General features: G+C 35.4%; 1 non-coding gene and 1 pseudogene across 1 annotated transcript; both read left to right on the top strand.

Moving 5' to 3' along the window:
• The first annotated feature begins 13,081 nt into the window (after nt 1-13,081).
• LOC138807253 (U6 spliceosomal RNA) lies at nt 13,082-13,178 on the top strand (annotated as a pseudogene).
• Nucleotides 13,179-17,137: 3,959 nt separating this feature from the next.
• LOC138807258 (U6 spliceosomal RNA) lies at nt 17,138-17,244 on the top strand. Its single transcript, XR_011366109.1, has one exon. It is a non-coding gene; the product is annotated as a U6 spliceosomal RNA (small nuclear RNA).
• The last annotated feature ends 216 nt before the right edge of the window (nt 17,245-17,460 follow it).

The raw sequence follows: 17,460 nt of genomic DNA, 5'->3' as shown, positions 1-17,460 counted from the left end.
ATCTCTATTTTCTTCTATGCCTATTCCTGGCGCCCTCCATGTTTTTACTGATGGAGGTAAGGCAGGCTCTGCGTATGCAGCCTTTGAGGAGCAACAAAAGACCCTGAGCCAACAAAGATTTCAACCTTGTCAAGGGTCAGCACAATATAAAGAAATGCTGGCCATAATTATGGCCCTTCAGGACATTCAAAACCCCTTTAATTTGTATTCTGATAGCCTATAAAACAAAAAAGGGGGAGTTAGCCCCCATATACAGTTACAGAGAGCTTTGTTTACCATTAACATTTTAAATTTTTCAAAAGAGGCAACTGAATCCAGATTTCAGAAGCACTGGGGACAACTAAACCCTAAGCCCCAAGTGAAAGTCAGGTGGAAGGACCCCCTGACACAACAATGGAGAGGACCTGACTCCCTAGTTACTATGGGCAGGGGATTTGGATGCGTTTTTTCCATAGGGGAGACAGCCCCCATTTGGATACCTGCCAGGAACCTTACGTTTTAACCCATATCCTCTATACAAGAGGATGCCTAAGAATAAGCTAACCAACAAGGAAAGAAAAACCGGCCATGGCCGAGGCTTGTGTTTAAAGAGAAAAGCCAGAAAGACAATTACTAACCATCCCCAAGGGCAACCAGCCCTTGAGAAGCTCTTGTGTTCTCTAACAATTGCAGATGGCAATACTCCAACTGTTGGCTATCCTGACTCTCCAAATCCTGGGAACGGCCCTATGGAATCTGCATCAACCTCAACAGGTGACCTGGGCAGTGACCAACGCTGGCAATGCAGAAATCGTCAATAGCACCACAAGAGAAGCTGTCCCTTTGACCTGGTGGCCTGACCTTCATTTTGATCACCACCCTATGGACTGTTTAATATTTTTGTAGGAGTTAATTATTTTAATGTCACCTGTTTTAATTGTTCTTTTACTAATTGCTTGTATAGCGGCATTGAATCCGTACTTATTGTTAAACAACCACCTTTTGTTATGCTTCCAGTTTAGATCTTGTCCAACCCTACAGGCAAATAGCTGGATTAAACAATCCCGACCTCTGGACTCTGAAGTGGCAAAGACTGCTATCCTATCCTTCACTAGTGTTAAAGGGCTAGTAGTGACATTTCCTGGCCTAGTAATGCTTTTTTCTATGCCTTCCTTGCATTATACGTGCATTGCAAAACTCTCATGAGCTTAGCCAGCCAGTTATCAAGCTCCAAGTGAATGAATTCCCCCCCTCCAAGAGGAATCGCAGCCAGAGACAGGTAAGAGGGTGTGTCAGTCTTAGCAACCTAAGACAGGGCCTTCAGCTTCGCTCTGAAGAATTTCCCAATGACAGTTAAGGCAGACAAGGCGATCCACCCAATCTAAGACAGGCAGGTTCACTTCTTTAAACAAAGATGGGGGGGGAGAGGGAGATGATGTTGGGAGCCATTAGGAGCTGATAGTAAAGCTCAAAGGTCATCTTGACCCCTGTGCTAGCTTAAAGGCACATACAAGGAACTGGCTTACTTAAAAGACACCAGGAATTAATTGAACTGCTTCGGACATTTCTAACTGTGGTGGGACTGATGTTTATTACTGTGCTAGGTGGGGATGTGAGGTAACTGGGACGGGCTCTTGGATCATGCACAAGAGCCCTCCCTATCCTTGTCTGTCAAATCTCAACCCCAGAGTTGCCTGGAACCCCCTGTGTAGCCAATGCTATCCTTACCAATGTAATCCTGTTAAAACAACCATAACAGAGGAGGGAAAAGCATAACTAACTGGGGGGTGGGTCTGCCATTAAAACAAAAAAAGGGGGAATCTGTAGAGCACATGGGCAGCAAAGATGGCACTGGGAGAGAGTAGAGTGGGCAGAGCCCAATTGACCTTCCGATCAGTGCCTAACCAGCGTGTGTAGGCTTAGGGTCATGATAGGGTGTGATCTTGAAAGTGATTGGTTCCTCTTCCTCCCATGCCATGCCACTGCCCCTTTTTGGCTTTAAAAAAGGTGGCTCTCTGTTAATAAACGAGTTTTCTACCTGCTGGATTTGGCTACCCGCTGTGTCTGATTGTCTCCTGGGCTGAGGGAGGCTGGGGAACAGGTGAGCACCACACTTACCTTTCCTCCACCGCGTCCATCTTTCGTGGGATGGACGAAGACACACCACACCTATACAGATGGCAGAGGATGCTAATGAAAGCGTCCCATAGGTTGAGTCATTAATGTAACCAAATGGAAAAAAGAGTATATATTTATTGCTAATTCAATTTTTCTGAAAAGCTGCAATGTCATCATTTGGTTCAAATTTCTATTGTTTGGCTACATAGTGTCATTCAGTGCACATAAATGCAAATATGAGCCAGGAACTGGTGGCTCATGCCTGTAATCCTGACTACTCAGGAAGTTGGGATCTGAGGGTTGTGGTTCACAGCCAGCCTGGTCAGGAAAGTCCAAGAGACCCTTATCTTTAATTAACCTCCAGAAACCTGGAAGTGGTGCTTTAGCTAAAGTGGTAGAGCACTCAACTTGAGCTGAAGAGCATAGGGATAGCACCCAGGATCAGAGTTCAAGCCCCACAACCAACAAAAAATGTGAAATATGACTTTAATTTTCCCCCAAAGGAACGACAAGTTCTTCCCAAGCAGAAAAAAATAATTCCAAAATGATTCAGTGCACCTACTTCTGCTGAGTTACTTAAGTTATGGCTTTTTTTTCCCTGACATAGTCTTTTCTTTTAAAAATTGTCAAATATTAGGTTTATAATAAACTTCATGTAATATTTCTTTTTTCAAAAGAGAAATCAATACAGTTGATGTCACTTAGCTATCTTACTATCTTAGTTCAATGCGAACCCAGGCAGGAGAGTCTGTCAACCTCTTATCTCTAATTAAACACCAAAAAACAAGAAGTGGAGTTTTGGCTCAAGCAGTAGTGTACTAGCTTTGGGGGCAGGTGTGCAGGAAAGACAATTGTTCAGGGACAGGATCCAGCCTCTGGGTCAAGCCCCAGAACCAGCACAAACTAAACGAACAAGCAAAGAAAAAAATCCTAGATATTTCTTTGAGACCCTCCTTAAAGGTGCACTAGTCTGAGAAGAGGCTACTTTTATTTATCATACTCACTGGATCCTGCTTTTTTGGAATCTTTATTGCTCTGGAGAACTCACGACCAGATTAAGGAATTGATAAATGTCTCCTGCAACAAGAGAATCTCATGGGTGAAACATCCATCCATAAGACACTTAAAACCTCCATGTCTTTGTTTCTTTGCTGTAGAACCCTTTTCAAACAACGTTATTTCCTTTTGTTCTATGCTGGACTTCACATGGCACATTATTTCTTTTTGTAATCCTCTCAACTAGAAGTTTACAGAAAAGTTTTATATGAGTATAGAACACACTCAAAAAAGTCAGGGACAGAATTTCCTTCAAACCTGGGGATTCTTTACTTGTACAGAAAAAGGAAAGCACAAGTTAACATGAACTTTGTTATTCCTCTATGTTCATTTCCTTTCCTGGGATCAGTTTCCACATCCATTAGCAGTTACCTCCAGTAACAATAGATGATGCTGCCGGAGTTATGATGAATGTTTTCTCGCTTCACTGAAATAACAACAGGACACCTTTGGACCTGAGGTAACACGTCTTTCAGAGACAACTTAGTAAAGAGAAAATATGAAATTTATGTTGCATATAAATACCTTATCAATGAGTACATTGAGTTCAAACTTTGTAAGTTCTCCATAAATTAAGGCGAATTTTAAATGGGAAGGTTCTCAGATCATTCTTTTTGTGAGTGCATATGTTGCGCATTATTTCCCAGGTGTACATGCATTAACAGTAAGGGAAACAAGAGCAATAATAGGAGAAAGAGAAGTTCTGTGTTTAAGTATAAGGGGTCAGTATACTATAAAAGACTCTACAAATAAGACAACATTGAAACAATAAAGCCAAGTCCAGTATTTCGATTTATGGGAGTGATATGGAGAAAGCATTACTCTCAGGTGGCACACGAATTATGAGGGCACTCCCTTTCTAAATCATGCTTGCTAATAAAGCAACTTTGTAGAAAGAAGAATGGAAGTATAATTCTGCTTCCAATGAAAGTCAGATATAAGAGCATGGACATAACTGGAAAAAATATTCCATCTCGAGAGAGCAGGGATTATACTAGCAATGAACTGGTGGATAAGATGACATTTCTTTTTCTATCCTTTACTTATATATATTTTTTGTTTGTGGTGGTCTTGGCAATTGAACTCTGGGCCTGGGCACTGTCCCTCTGCTATTCCGCTCAAGGCTAATGCTCTACCACTTGAGCCACAGTGCTGCTTCCAGTTTTCTTGCAGTTAATTGGAGAAAAGTGTCTCAGGGACTTTCCTACCTGGGCTGGCTTTGAACCCCTTGTCCTCAGATCTCACCACCACCCAGCTTAGTATCACATTACTAATAGTGTACACTCAGCATATGTAATGTTTATGTTCATCCATCTTTATATGAATTTTTCAGTTAAAAATCTGGGCTACATTATAGACTTTACACTCACAAAAGTGTTTGTAGTTTAAAAGTTGATTCTACGGGATAAACAAAACCTAAGAATGTAAAGGAGTCTGGGAAGTTCAGTTTACATCCAGCCTGGACAGAACAGTTTTTGAGACACTATCTATAATTAACCAGCCAAAATCTGGATTGGAAGAATGGCTTAGGTGATGGAATATGAGTCATGAGTAAGAATGATGAATAAGAGCTTGAGGCTTTTGCATACATACATATTAACATACACATACACACAGAGGCAATTATATATGCACACATAAATACACAAATGAAGCAACTCTCAGAGTATGTAGAAAAGTTAGAAAACAATAGAAAATATGTCCTGAGTAAGACTAGAATCAAGTGATAATTTTTAAAATTAGAAAGTCTTCAAGTGAACTTTCTTCAAAAAAGTTTGAGAATATTATCTAAGTTGGGACCAGAAATAGTAAGAGAGTCAAGTAATCATTATTAAGGGGATCAGATCCATGGAGGAATGAATCAGAGACCCCGCAGGTGCATTTGAAAATGTTCGTATCCTGTGTCAAATGTTAGAATATCTTTGAAAATAGTACATGAACAGTCTGAGAAGTCTAGTGGATAATATCACTAGAGAAGTTCAGAACTGATAGTCTGTATCTAGATTAAATAAAACAAGAAACTATACCAAGGCAGTGTGATACAAGGCTAGAATTCTAGCACTCAGACTAAGACAGGAGATTAGAGAGTGGAATTACATAGTGACACCTTCCATATACCAGGTAATATAATTTTGTCTTAATAAAACAAACCAAACAAGAAAAGAGTGCACAGTTGGAAGTTTGGGCTAATTTTGTCACTATGATTTGAGAAGTAAAGTTTCCTATTGCAATTTAACTCATATATAATCCTCAGTTGTGTTTTAAATGCAATCTTCATTACAAAACATTTCTAGATGCAAAATGGCTCATTATTCCCATGCAAAATTCCCATCCAAAGTTATCATAATTCTGTTGGATTCCAAAGAATTAATGCAGGATTACAAAAGCTTAAGCCCAGAGAAAAAGCAAAGTTCGACTAATGTAGGACTTTGTAGATCTTGCTAAATTAGAATTTAGATTTAAATTAAATGTTTTTAATTTCATATTCTATAGGATACTACAAAATTCTTTTTAATAGAGGGTTTAATTGACAAATTCACAAATGATTCTTGCATTCTATTTGCCTAGAATATTCTTTCAAGTGAGTTTTAATTAGAATTTAGTTAATAGATAATTCTAACAGTTCACGTATGAAATGATAATGTGAATAATATAGACACAGTTGCCAACAAATAGATTACATAAATTTATAAATTTAGAAAGACAGCAATTTTTGAGGTTGTGGTATAGCATGCTATAAAGAGAATAATTGTGTGACATCTTCTTTCTTCTACCTGCATGTAACACAGGAAGCAATTTCCTTAATTAGGTACCTTTGTGTACAATGAGAAAAAATGCATAGGTTTGGAATTTGTTTTTGTTTTTGTTTTATTGGTTTGTCCTAGTGCTTGAACTCTGGGCCTGTATACTGTCTCTGAGCCTGTTTATGCTCAAGGCTCCTGCCCTTCCACTTCAATTTCAGTGCCACTTATGTCTGGCTTTTTCTGAGAAGTTTATTGGATATAAGAATCTACGGAACATTCCTGCCTGGGTGGGCTTTGAACTGTACTCTTCCGATCTTAGCATCCTGAATATCTATGATAGTTAAAAAAGTATAAATATAAATAATATTTGCAAGTATTTTGATCCTAAGAATACTACTGGTGGAAAAATGATACAGCCCAGTTTATTGTGGTGTTCTTTCCAGAACACGGAGGGCATCACATTAACAGAGGTGTAGTATTTTTTCACAATAGAGATAAGATATTCGTGATGTGAATTAAGGGAATTTTGAGATACACCCTACATGTTGGAAACTGTTGGGCTAGGATGACTTTATGGCATAAATCTTGGGATTTATGGTCATAGAAATAATAGCTTACTCTGATAAACAATTGCTTACTCTTGAAGAATTAATTATTACAGATGCTTTATAGTTTTATCCTATACCAGAATGTGGCTATTTTTCTGTTGACTTCTCAATCTGTAACATCCCATTGGAAATTGAATCTATTGCAGAATTTCATAACATGCAAACAAATATGGAAAGTTCAGAATTTGAAAATCAGTAGTTATCAGTCATAGGAATTTTGAAGAACACATATATTCTCTCCTCTTAGCAATGTATTTTCTTTTAAAAGTTATGGGTTTCTATAGAATTACAATCTTTTTGGTTTTGGTATGAGAAAGTACTAAATTTATTCTTTTTTCAAAATATTGGCAAGTATATTGTGAAAATATTGTCTAGTTGGATTCAAGTTGATGGTCCTCTGATTAAAAAGGGGTAATTAATTCAAATTAGATGCCAAATAGTATTGTTTTTTAAAAAGTTACTACACAAAGAATAATATTACTATACCAATACAGTGAAATTATATTTCATGCAGCTTATTTTTTAAATTTAATTTTATTGTCAAAGTGATGTACAGTGGGGTTACAGTAATTGTAAAGTAGTGAATACATCAATTTTCAAAATAGTTACCCCTCTCTCATTTTTCTTACAGTTTTCCTTCACCCCCAAACCCCTCACAAGTTGTAAGGTACATTTCCAACCTATTGTCTTGTGAGTTTTTCTATTGCATTGGTTTGCCCTTTGTCCTTTGTCTCACCATTTTGTTGTTCATATTCCCTTCCCTAATTAAGGTAAAGGTATACACAATACACAGGGTATCAAAATCAAATACAACAGGGGATAAACCATAAGGGAAAACCCCAAAGAAAATAGAAATCACATAGTACATTAAAAACAACAACTGCAAATAAATATCTGTTTCCATATCTTGGAGTTCATTTTTCTCAGCATCAGCTTATATGAACATATATAGGCATTACAAAACCACTGGAAAATAATATTTTCACGGACACTTTATCATGACAACAATGTAAGTGTTTTTGATGGTAAAGGTGGAATTAAGATTGGTGAATTCGCAATTCTGATAAAGGGATTTCAAAAAAGTTAAAAAATTCTGACAGGTAAATTTTAACTGTTCAAATTTTTTTAACAACTTTGCCTATTAAGAAAATTTAAAATTGACTGGAAAAATAGGCTTTCATGCAAAGAAATCCATGGAGACTAAGCTGAGAGGGAACAATGTGGGTGAAGATGGCTCATTTTCACAGTAAAATAACAAACCTCACAAACCTTGCTGTAAATCCTGTAGGTTCCCTTGAGAATTGTCCTTACCCAGGAAACATATTCTCACTGTGAAACAATGTTGTACTGGAATTTAAATTCAAATTTCTTTTTAAAAAGGCATCAAAATTTATGAATTGACTTTTAATTACCAAACAGTAATTCTCTGAAAAAGATGATTTGGGTCAAAATATTTAGGGAGAAAGTGCCCTCCACAATGAAAGCAGGTATTGGGTATACACTATTCTGTTTATAATAGTTTCCACAATGTCTTTGCATGTGAAGCACTGAAACACAGAAAAAAAATCTGGTTGGATATCTTAAACCAATGATTTCTCATTTCTACGTAGCTCACAAAATATAATATCCTTATTAACATGACATAGTGAAGACTTTTCTTATTACATAAGCCAAAAAGTTTTGGGATCAGAAAATAATTGAGCAAATAAGAAAACACATTCTTAGAAGCCCTGGCTAAGTGTATTGATTTCAGCAGTAGAGGGATTCCAAAACTTTTTGAAATAGATTGTGTTAATATTTTTGCTACGTAAAGTGATTTTACAGAGCCTATTTGGCTCACCACAATGCAGAACAGATTGAGTGAAGACATGAAAATAAATTCCACATCCACATAAAAGAGGTTAAAAAGAAAAACCATGATGATGGAGCAGTGGGGGATGCCTTCTAGTCCTTCAGCTTCACGGGATTTGAAGCCAAGAAGCTGTGATTAATTGGAAATCAAGCAAGAGCTAAGAGGAGAACATAGAAGTAGGACAAAGGATTATTGTCCGTTGTAACAGACACTGTCACAAAGTATGGATGATTTAACTCTATTCTTCTCCATATATCTTGTTGAGCAAATGCAAGACCAAGAGAAAAATAATCTATTGAAATAATTTTACAAAGGATAACTTCACTGTTCCTCATATGGTATCTAAGGAGAGTCTTTTTATTGTGAAAAAAACTGTACAGAGGGGTTCCAATTACATGGGCAAGATAATGAATACATTTCTTATCAAGCATTGTAGCTTCCTCCTTTGTTTCTCCTTCCCATCCCTTCCCAGACTCCCCCCTCACCCAAGCCTCCCCTCACCCACTAACCCCCCAACAAAGTTGTAAAGTTCGTTTTCGAAATGACAAATTGTACTTCTCATTGTTGCAATGGTCCACCTGTATCCATATTTAAACGACTTGTTTTTCCCCTTCCCCTCCACAAATTATACCGACATCAAATACAGTGAAAGCAGGGGTTATACTGTGGGAGAGGGACAGAAAAAGCAACAAAGAAATAATCATATAAATGCATTAGAAACAAATGCATGAAAGAAAAAAAAACATTTAAATACATATCTTATTGTTCATTTTCCTAACATCACCTTATCTGACCTTTTCTACTTGACTCATACATATACTAACTATTGAAAATAAGGGAAACCATGGGACCTATGTTTCTTTGGGCTTGGCTTACTTCACTTAACATAATTTTTTCTTAAGTCTAAGGAAAGTCTTAAGAGAGAAGATAAAAGTGGAGTATTCTTCGGTTTCCTCAAGCATCTTGTTAGCAAAATATATCTTTGAGGTTAGAAGTTATTGAATCAAAAAGTGGTGGAGTCCTTATTTTTGTGGGCACTTTAAATACAAAAGACTTTCAAGGTAAAAGAAAAAGTATAGCTAAATATTTGTGATCACAGCTTCTTGGACTGTTTTTTCAGAGACAAAGTTTTACATTAGAGTTTGTCCTCATTAATATAGATGTTGGGGTTTTGTGGCAACCAAATGCAAGGGTGAAGTTTAATGCACTCTCTTGGACAAGATAACAGCATGATAGAAAAAAAGGTAAATAATATTTAGTGAATTAGTTTGACTAATTACTTTGCCAGACAAAAAGGAAAGATATAATTCAAAATCACTTGATTTAAAAGAATGACGAAAGAGTAGTGAAGAGAGATGAGAGAAAATATAGAGGACTGTTCTGTCTCCAGTAGTGTAATGGGTGCTTGATCCGTTTCTTCCAATCTATCTTCACAAGCTATCAAGTGTGGCTTAGGACTGGAGTATCCAGTGCAGTGAAAGAGAACTCACAGAAGAAAATATTTGCAGCAGATGCAGATGATTTATAACCTTAGAAAATCTATTTAAATCTGTTCAAAATTTTCTGCTACCCCAAACTTCCCTCTTTGAACAGTTTTGTTTCCTTTTCCCAAGACTACCCTTCATTAAATATTTAAAATTTTGAGAGGTCATATTTATCCTCTCTAGAGGTTGCTGTTTGCTTGTGATTTTTGTGTGTTTTTGTTTTTTGTTATGTTTTTAACTGAATTTCAAAATGTTGAGCAAGTGTATTACAATAAATGTCTATCTAATTGTCCAATGCTCCTGGGTCAGAATGACTCCTTCTATCATTCTCAACCAACCCCTTTTTCCAAGATTTATTTCAGATTTACCACTTCTTTTGTCACATGTGTACATTGAGTATTCTAGCTGTACTTGCCCCTTGTTCCATTTTTCATTCATTCTATGTTTTTACTATTATTCCTTTCTGGTTTAAACTTCCTGATAGTCATTCTGTTAAACTATCTGTTAATACTTTGAGAGGTTTATATACATTCCATGGAGTTTCAATCCTGCATATACTTGAATGTATGTCAGCTTATATTTCCATATTTCATTCATCTGCAATAACAATTTGCAAGACTGGAGATGTGCAGCCCCTAGACATGATAATATTCTCATTCATTTGGAAGATTAATCTTTAGTCAACAAGAAAGTTTAAAAATGGCTAAGAATGTATTCCTAGCTACCAGTTTTTATAAATGGCTTTGTACAAAGTTTTGTGATTATTTTATTTGATATGGGATAATATTTTCTACTACCTATAAGTTTTGGAAAAAGAAGAAAACTAAAATTTACTACTATAGAGGAATATGATAGAAATAGAAGACAGATTTTATATTTGTCTCATCTCTGATGAGTACCCATATTCAAGATTTAAAGTCTTATTTCATACTATGTTAGACAGATAGGGAAAACATAAAACAACATATGATAAGACAACTATTTGTGACTTTTTAAAATGTACCTTATTAAATGATGAAATTGACTTTAGTAGCTAGTGTTTGGGTTTGAATTATGGGAGGTTGATCTATTTAACACATTTCTGGAAGGCACCTACTGAACAAAACAAATGGTGGGAGGTACTATTTCTACACTTTAATGAATGGTTGAACGTGTTTGGCATTAGTGCTGGGTAAATAATTCATCTCTATTGTAACTTGCTCCCTACACTTGTAAAACTTGTAATGTCACTTATTATCATCTACTTGTCAAATGTTATTTCGGTGAATGTGATTTTTAAAAGTTTTGAAAAAGAATATATTTTCAGGAGATTAAATTTAGATTATCATTGGCTTGAGAGTGATAGCATTTTACACTGCAGAACCAAGATTTACTGTAGTACCAGTAGTTTGAAGCATTAAGGATCTTCTCAATTAATGTTTTTCTGAATTATAATTGACCTGTAAGTCAAGTTTTCCTAGCCTTGGTAGACCAATTATGAATCTATCGTTCCCAGAACAATTTTTTGGCCTACTTATACTGGACTGAAATCTTTCAATAATCATTAGGAGAGGGGTATTAAAAATAATTTTGTGACATTTGTGATCTTGTTCACTCATATGGGCTGGGCATCTGTAAGTTTAAAGTTGTAATTACTGTACTTTCTCTCAGATATTGTGATCTCATCTTTCATTTTAAGTTGTCTTGCATTTCACAATTGCTTACTGCTAATTCCTGTGCTGTAAGGAATTGGGGTCCCGAAATACTATAGGAAATGAGAAATTGAGATGGATTTTCAATTACTTTCTGTTGGCATGTTGCATGGGCCTAGGTGAGAAATCTTGCCCTTGTTATCTGATGATGTGGATAACTGGGACCTGGGATCCTAGGACCCTTGGGTCCTGAAGAAGAATAATACCTTGTAAACATCATATCAGCAAAATTTGGGTATAATCATTACGAATGCTTCAGAAGTATGGAGAAAATCAGTTTGGGACCAGTGAGTTAAAACAATAAACAGAGTAGCAGCGTAAAATCCCTAATAGATTAGAGGAAAACTTTTTTTTTTTTTTGCAATGTGAATTCAGAAGACCAAGAACACTTAGAATGTATCACAAGTTTATACCAAAGATATTGCATTGATATTTTTATTTCTAATATGTATTGTAAACCTAATTATTTGTATTCCAATACTATTTATTGGAATAAATAGCTATTTATTTGTCAAATTATCAATTAATTCTAGTAAGTTTCACTGTGTGAAATAAAATATCAACACATATAAATATAAAATGTATAACTATATGCAAGCAAAAGGCACACGTTTTGCAATATTCTGTTGTGGTTAGAGTATCAAATTATTTAAAGTATTTAAAGTATTATTTCATTATCTCTACCTCAGTGTTTGGTAGAGTTGGACCTAAAGCTTTACCATTTGAAGATTTACAGCCTAGTGGCAAGAGGAAACTCTTTGATTAAAACATTAACAATTTTAGGCCTAATATCGAGGAGAGACATATAGACTTCTCTTGTAACTCTGAAAACATTTGGTGATAGAAAGGCAGTAGTGTTAATTGCTGCCTGGTTGGATGGTAGACGGGCCAGAACATTAGTTAATCATGCATATGAACAATTTTTTCACCTTCTTGGCTTTAGATACTTTTGAAATATTAGGTATAATAACCAATTATATTTTGATAAAATACCTTCTAGTCTAAACATTTCTATCTGAACTGTTCCTGTCACTATAATCCCATGTAATTAAGATTAATTTTGTTCCAGTAAGAAAATCTATGCTGTCAGGGTAAGATATTCTGGTTCGTCTTTCATAAATGGAAGAAAGATAAAGGGTCAGGTAGACATTTGTGCCAATAAGATCTCATTTAGGAATTTTTAAGCTGCAGAACTTTAGAAGTATCTCTTAAGCAAGGCTTACTTTGAATCCATTAGCTCCACAAACTAACTCAGCTGAAAAATAAGTACTTGAAAAGCCATCACCTTTGGACCTAGCTTTAAATTCTTCAAAGTATGATGAAATCTAAAATGAAAAATACTTAAAATACTCATTAACAAAAAAATTGCAAATGTGAGCAATCTACCAAACAATATAAGTTTTTTTTTCCAATATACACAGAATTTTAGAGAAGTAATATCAATAGCATTTTTAGGAACAATAAGGTTTCCTAGTTACAAATAGTCAACCAAGGATATATGCCTGTATAAAGATTGCATCATTAGCTACTTAAATTTAGAGGATACTAAATGCTTCAACAGCACGTCTACCCAAATTACAATACAAAGATTAACATGGCACTTGCACAAGGATGATATGAAAATTTGTGTAATATTCCATATTTTTCATTCTTCAGATGCAAGAAATGAAAAACAGTTATTAAAAATTGATTACAAAAATACAGTTGTAACGATACATGTAATTCATTGAATTGAAAGTTAGTTTGACATCAGTGTATTAAATCATCACCTTAGAAAAGCCTTTACATAGCATAACCTTTACAAAACATTTGAAATTAGATAACATTTTCATTTTATCCCAAAGAAATAAAATACTATAAGGACCTAGGGAAAAAAAAGGAATCTTAAACTGTTTCTATATGGAATGCTATCTGAAATGACACATTTATTAATGAACCTATATATTATGAAAAAATGTAGAATTAAAAGTATTATATCTAGGAGAGAATGAAATAGATTATGGATATTATACAAAAAGAATACAGATTACATTAAAATATCCTTTTTCAGACAAGAAATAGAAATATCTTTAGTTTCTGTATTACTCATTTCAACAGATAAGTTAAAATTATTTCTGATTATAAAAATCACAAACTCTGCAGACATCATTATTGATGTATACAAACAAATCTTGAATACATTTTGACATCAAAGTCCGGAAATTCACTTGGAAGAATAGCCTGGAATCCATGAATTTTTGAAGTAAGATATTAATGTGGCTTTTTGTGTGAAAATATTTTGTACGGACACAAAGTTGGATTGGCATTTTTGAAATTTAAGAAACTTAACCATACCATTATGACTTAGGAGAAAAATATTTGCAGCCTTCCACAACTTCAAAGAGGTAGTGATACATACTTTTCCTTTTGGCAATATCAAATGCAGCTTCTTCCAAGTTGTTCTTGACCTGGTTTGATATAATATTTCAATAGAAAGAGATCCCGCATACCTTTGTTATTTCTATTCCCAGCAGCAAGATACAAAGTTGTCAAGAGTTCTTAAGTTTGGGCATTGGTATCTGCATCATGATGAAGTAAGAAAGAAGCCACTCTGGTATTATTCCACATATAAGCACTATGCAGGGGTGTCCAGCCATTCACAGTTATTGCATGAACAACTGCCTTGAGCCAACAACTCATGGACAATGTCTAAGTGTCCACTGTAGGCTTCCTGATGAAGAGAGCTATAATCATCATCATCCCTAGTATTCACATGAGTGGCCTTTTTGGAAAGTAGTCCCTGCACTGTAGTAAGCCGATTATTTTCAACAGCCCAATGAAGAAATTTGCTTGGATACTTCTCCATTTTTTCTAGTAAATGATACCATTCCTCACTTTTTCATCTAGTTCCTTGTCTTCATCAGAATTGCCTAACTAGAGACTTTGAGTACCAGTGGGAATGAGGTGTACATGTTTTCCCCAATAGTTCACATTGGTTGAAGTAGTCAGAAAAATCCAGTGAATTTTCTACATCTATTTTTTCACCATGATTTTTTTCTCTTTTTTCATTTTTACTATTTGAAATTATTCTAACTGGAGAGTAGGGAATGGATAGAGAGCAGAAGAAATAAATGCAAAAACAAACTTCACAGAAGCAAATTCTCAGAGCTATTTCATGACTTTGAAAAGGATAAAGTGGCTGAAGTTAGTATAAATTTAGAAGTATGAAAATGGGAGGGGGGACCAAGATGGCAATGGGTCAGTAGGGAAACGCCACAGCTTTCCCCAACCAAAAAGAGAGTTCGAGTTCCTAAGCTTAATCTCCCTAAGAGACCGACAAAAACAAAAAGATGAACACCCATAGAAACACAGGAGGTGGAAAATAACAAAAAAGAAAGAGAGAAAAAGAACTTCATAACAGAGAAGTGCGAAGACTCCTCCCCCAATGCTTACTGGTGTTGAACAAGTCCAGCAGGGGCTGCTGGAGTCCCAGAGACAAAGGGGGCTGCCTGCAGATCACCCGCGCAGAAGGACTTAAGAAAGAAAGAAACAAAGAACTTCCACTCCTCTGGTCGAACCACTATTAAATAACCCCATGCTGCTGATCACATGTATGGTGTATATGTGTACACCATTATATGTTACAGACCGTGATAGACAATTTGCTCTAGGAAAGTTAGAATGAGTTTGTGACTTTAAATGAGCATCATCATCCCAAAATACCGTGAAAATTGGGAAACTTTGTAATCACTTCATCACAATAAAAAAAAAAAAAACACCAAAAAACTACAAGTGGAGCTATGGCTCAAGTGGTAGAGCATGAGCCTTGAGCTGAATTGCTCAGGGACAGCTGCCAGGCCTAGAGCTCAAGCACCACACCTGACAAAAGAGAGAGAGAGAGATCTTTCATGTGATTGATTCTAACATATTTATAAAATTATGTCTTTATTGCTTTGTATGTCCCTCCCCTATGGTATAACCCCTGGTTTCACTATATATGAAGTTGGTGTATGTGGAGGGGAAGGGAAAAAAAACAAATCCTTAAAACAGAGATACAGGAGGACCCATTTCAACAATGAGATGTACAATACTTTATGTCGAAAAAAGAACTTTACACCTTTGGTTGGGGGGACAGTGGGGAGGACACGAAGGGATGGGAAGGGGAAACAAATGAGGAGGCTACAATGCTTGATAAGAAATGTGCTCATTATATCTTACCCATGTAATTGTTACTCCTCTGTACAGTATTTCACAGTAAAAAGAAGTATAAAAATGACAAAAATATAAAAAGATATTCATATATTTCATTATATAACCCAAAGCAGAAAGCAAATATTGTTTAGATTATTTCTTAAAGCACAGTCTTTCAGGAGCTGGGAAGGTCGCTCAGTGGTAGAGTGTTTGCCTTGCATGCATGAGGTCCTGGGTTTGATTCGTCAGCAATATATAAGAAGAAAAAGACAAAAGTGGTGCAGTGGCTCAAGTGGTAGCACCATCTTTGAGCTGAAAAGCTGAGGGACAGCACTCAGGTTCCAGAGTTCAAGCCCCACAAAAACAAAAACCAAACCAAAAAACTAAACAAAACACAGCTCTCACATTTGTAGCCTCAATTCTGTAAAGACACTGCTTCAGTCTAGGACTAAGATTTTAGGTGTAGACATTGATCAACACTTCTGATTCATATTTCTACTTTAGAAAATTTTAAATCAATATTTTGTTTCTAATTTTTCTCTTTTTACATTCACATGAACCTATAAAAAATGGTGTGGACATCCCAGTAACATTCTCAAAGTACCTCCTGATGATGAGTTATGAAAAGTTGTATTCTATTACAAAAAGGAAAACAATGCTACAAATAAAAAAAACTAATAATTAAATATTAATGGTTAATAAAATAAAAACCAAACACCAGTGTTTCCAGTTTTTGAAGTGTTTTACATATTAGATTTTACTATTTACTCATATTCCTGTACATTTAAAACTGACTAAGATTATGATGTTCACAAGAGTTTTGTAGGCTATGAGTAGCCTTCAAAGTTACCCACTAAGGTTACTCTTTCTTTATGGCTCATCTCATCATTTGTATATGGCTTATATCATCATTTGTTCCTCACTAACATGAAAAGGAAGCCCTCAAGTTTTAACCGAAACTGTGTAGTTAAAATCGTAACTCTTCACTGTTTCTTTACACAGATTTTGTAACTTCTCATAGTAAAGTTTCTAAAAACTCTGAAATGTTCATACTTAGTAGTATATGTCTGCTACCATAAATCTTAAATACTTTATGGAAAAGTTTTATGACCTGCCGAACAGTCTTAATTTTGGCATATATAAGCAAATGCCAAATATTAAACATATTTAAAACAATAAAACTTTTAACAAAACTTAGCACTTGCTACAGTGCTCATTATGACAGATGCCATGTATAGAATAATGAATTTCTATCCTTACACATCACTTGAACAACAAATATCTGGAATTATTTTGTTTTTGACATATCTAACTTGACTTTATTCTTAAATGTGTGCTTATTTAAGAAATATATGGTTCTAAAATTTCACGACGTCTTTTGAACTTATTTTTTGTTGAATTATCTACTTTAGAAAAATCAATTCCAAAATGTTCTGTGCTCAGTTTGGCAGCACATACACTAAAATTGGAAAAATATAGAGAAGATTAGCATGACCCCTACGCAAGGATGACATGCAAATTGATGAAGATTTCCACATTATTACAACAACAGATGCTGGAGGGGATGTGGACAGAAGGGAACCTACTCCATTCTTGGTGGGCATGAAAACTTGTTCAACCACTTGGAAAGAAGTATGGCGGTTCCTCAAAAGGACCCAGCAATCCCACTTTTGGGCATTCACAAAAATGATCAAACAAGACCATACTATAACTACCAGCAGAGCTATGTTTATTGTAGCATTATTTACCATAGCTAAG

The sequence above is a fragment of the Dipodomys merriami genome, unplaced genomic scaffold (genome assembly GCF_024711535.1).
Source record: "Dipodomys merriami isolate MVZ:Mamm:240054 unplaced genomic scaffold, mDipMer1.0.p SCAF_419, whole genome shotgun sequence".
Lineage (NCBI taxonomy): Eukaryota > Metazoa > Chordata > Mammalia > Rodentia > Heteromyidae > Dipodomys > Dipodomys merriami.
Note: the sequence above shows the minus strand (reverse complement) of the source record. Positions and strands in the feature narration are given on the sequence as shown.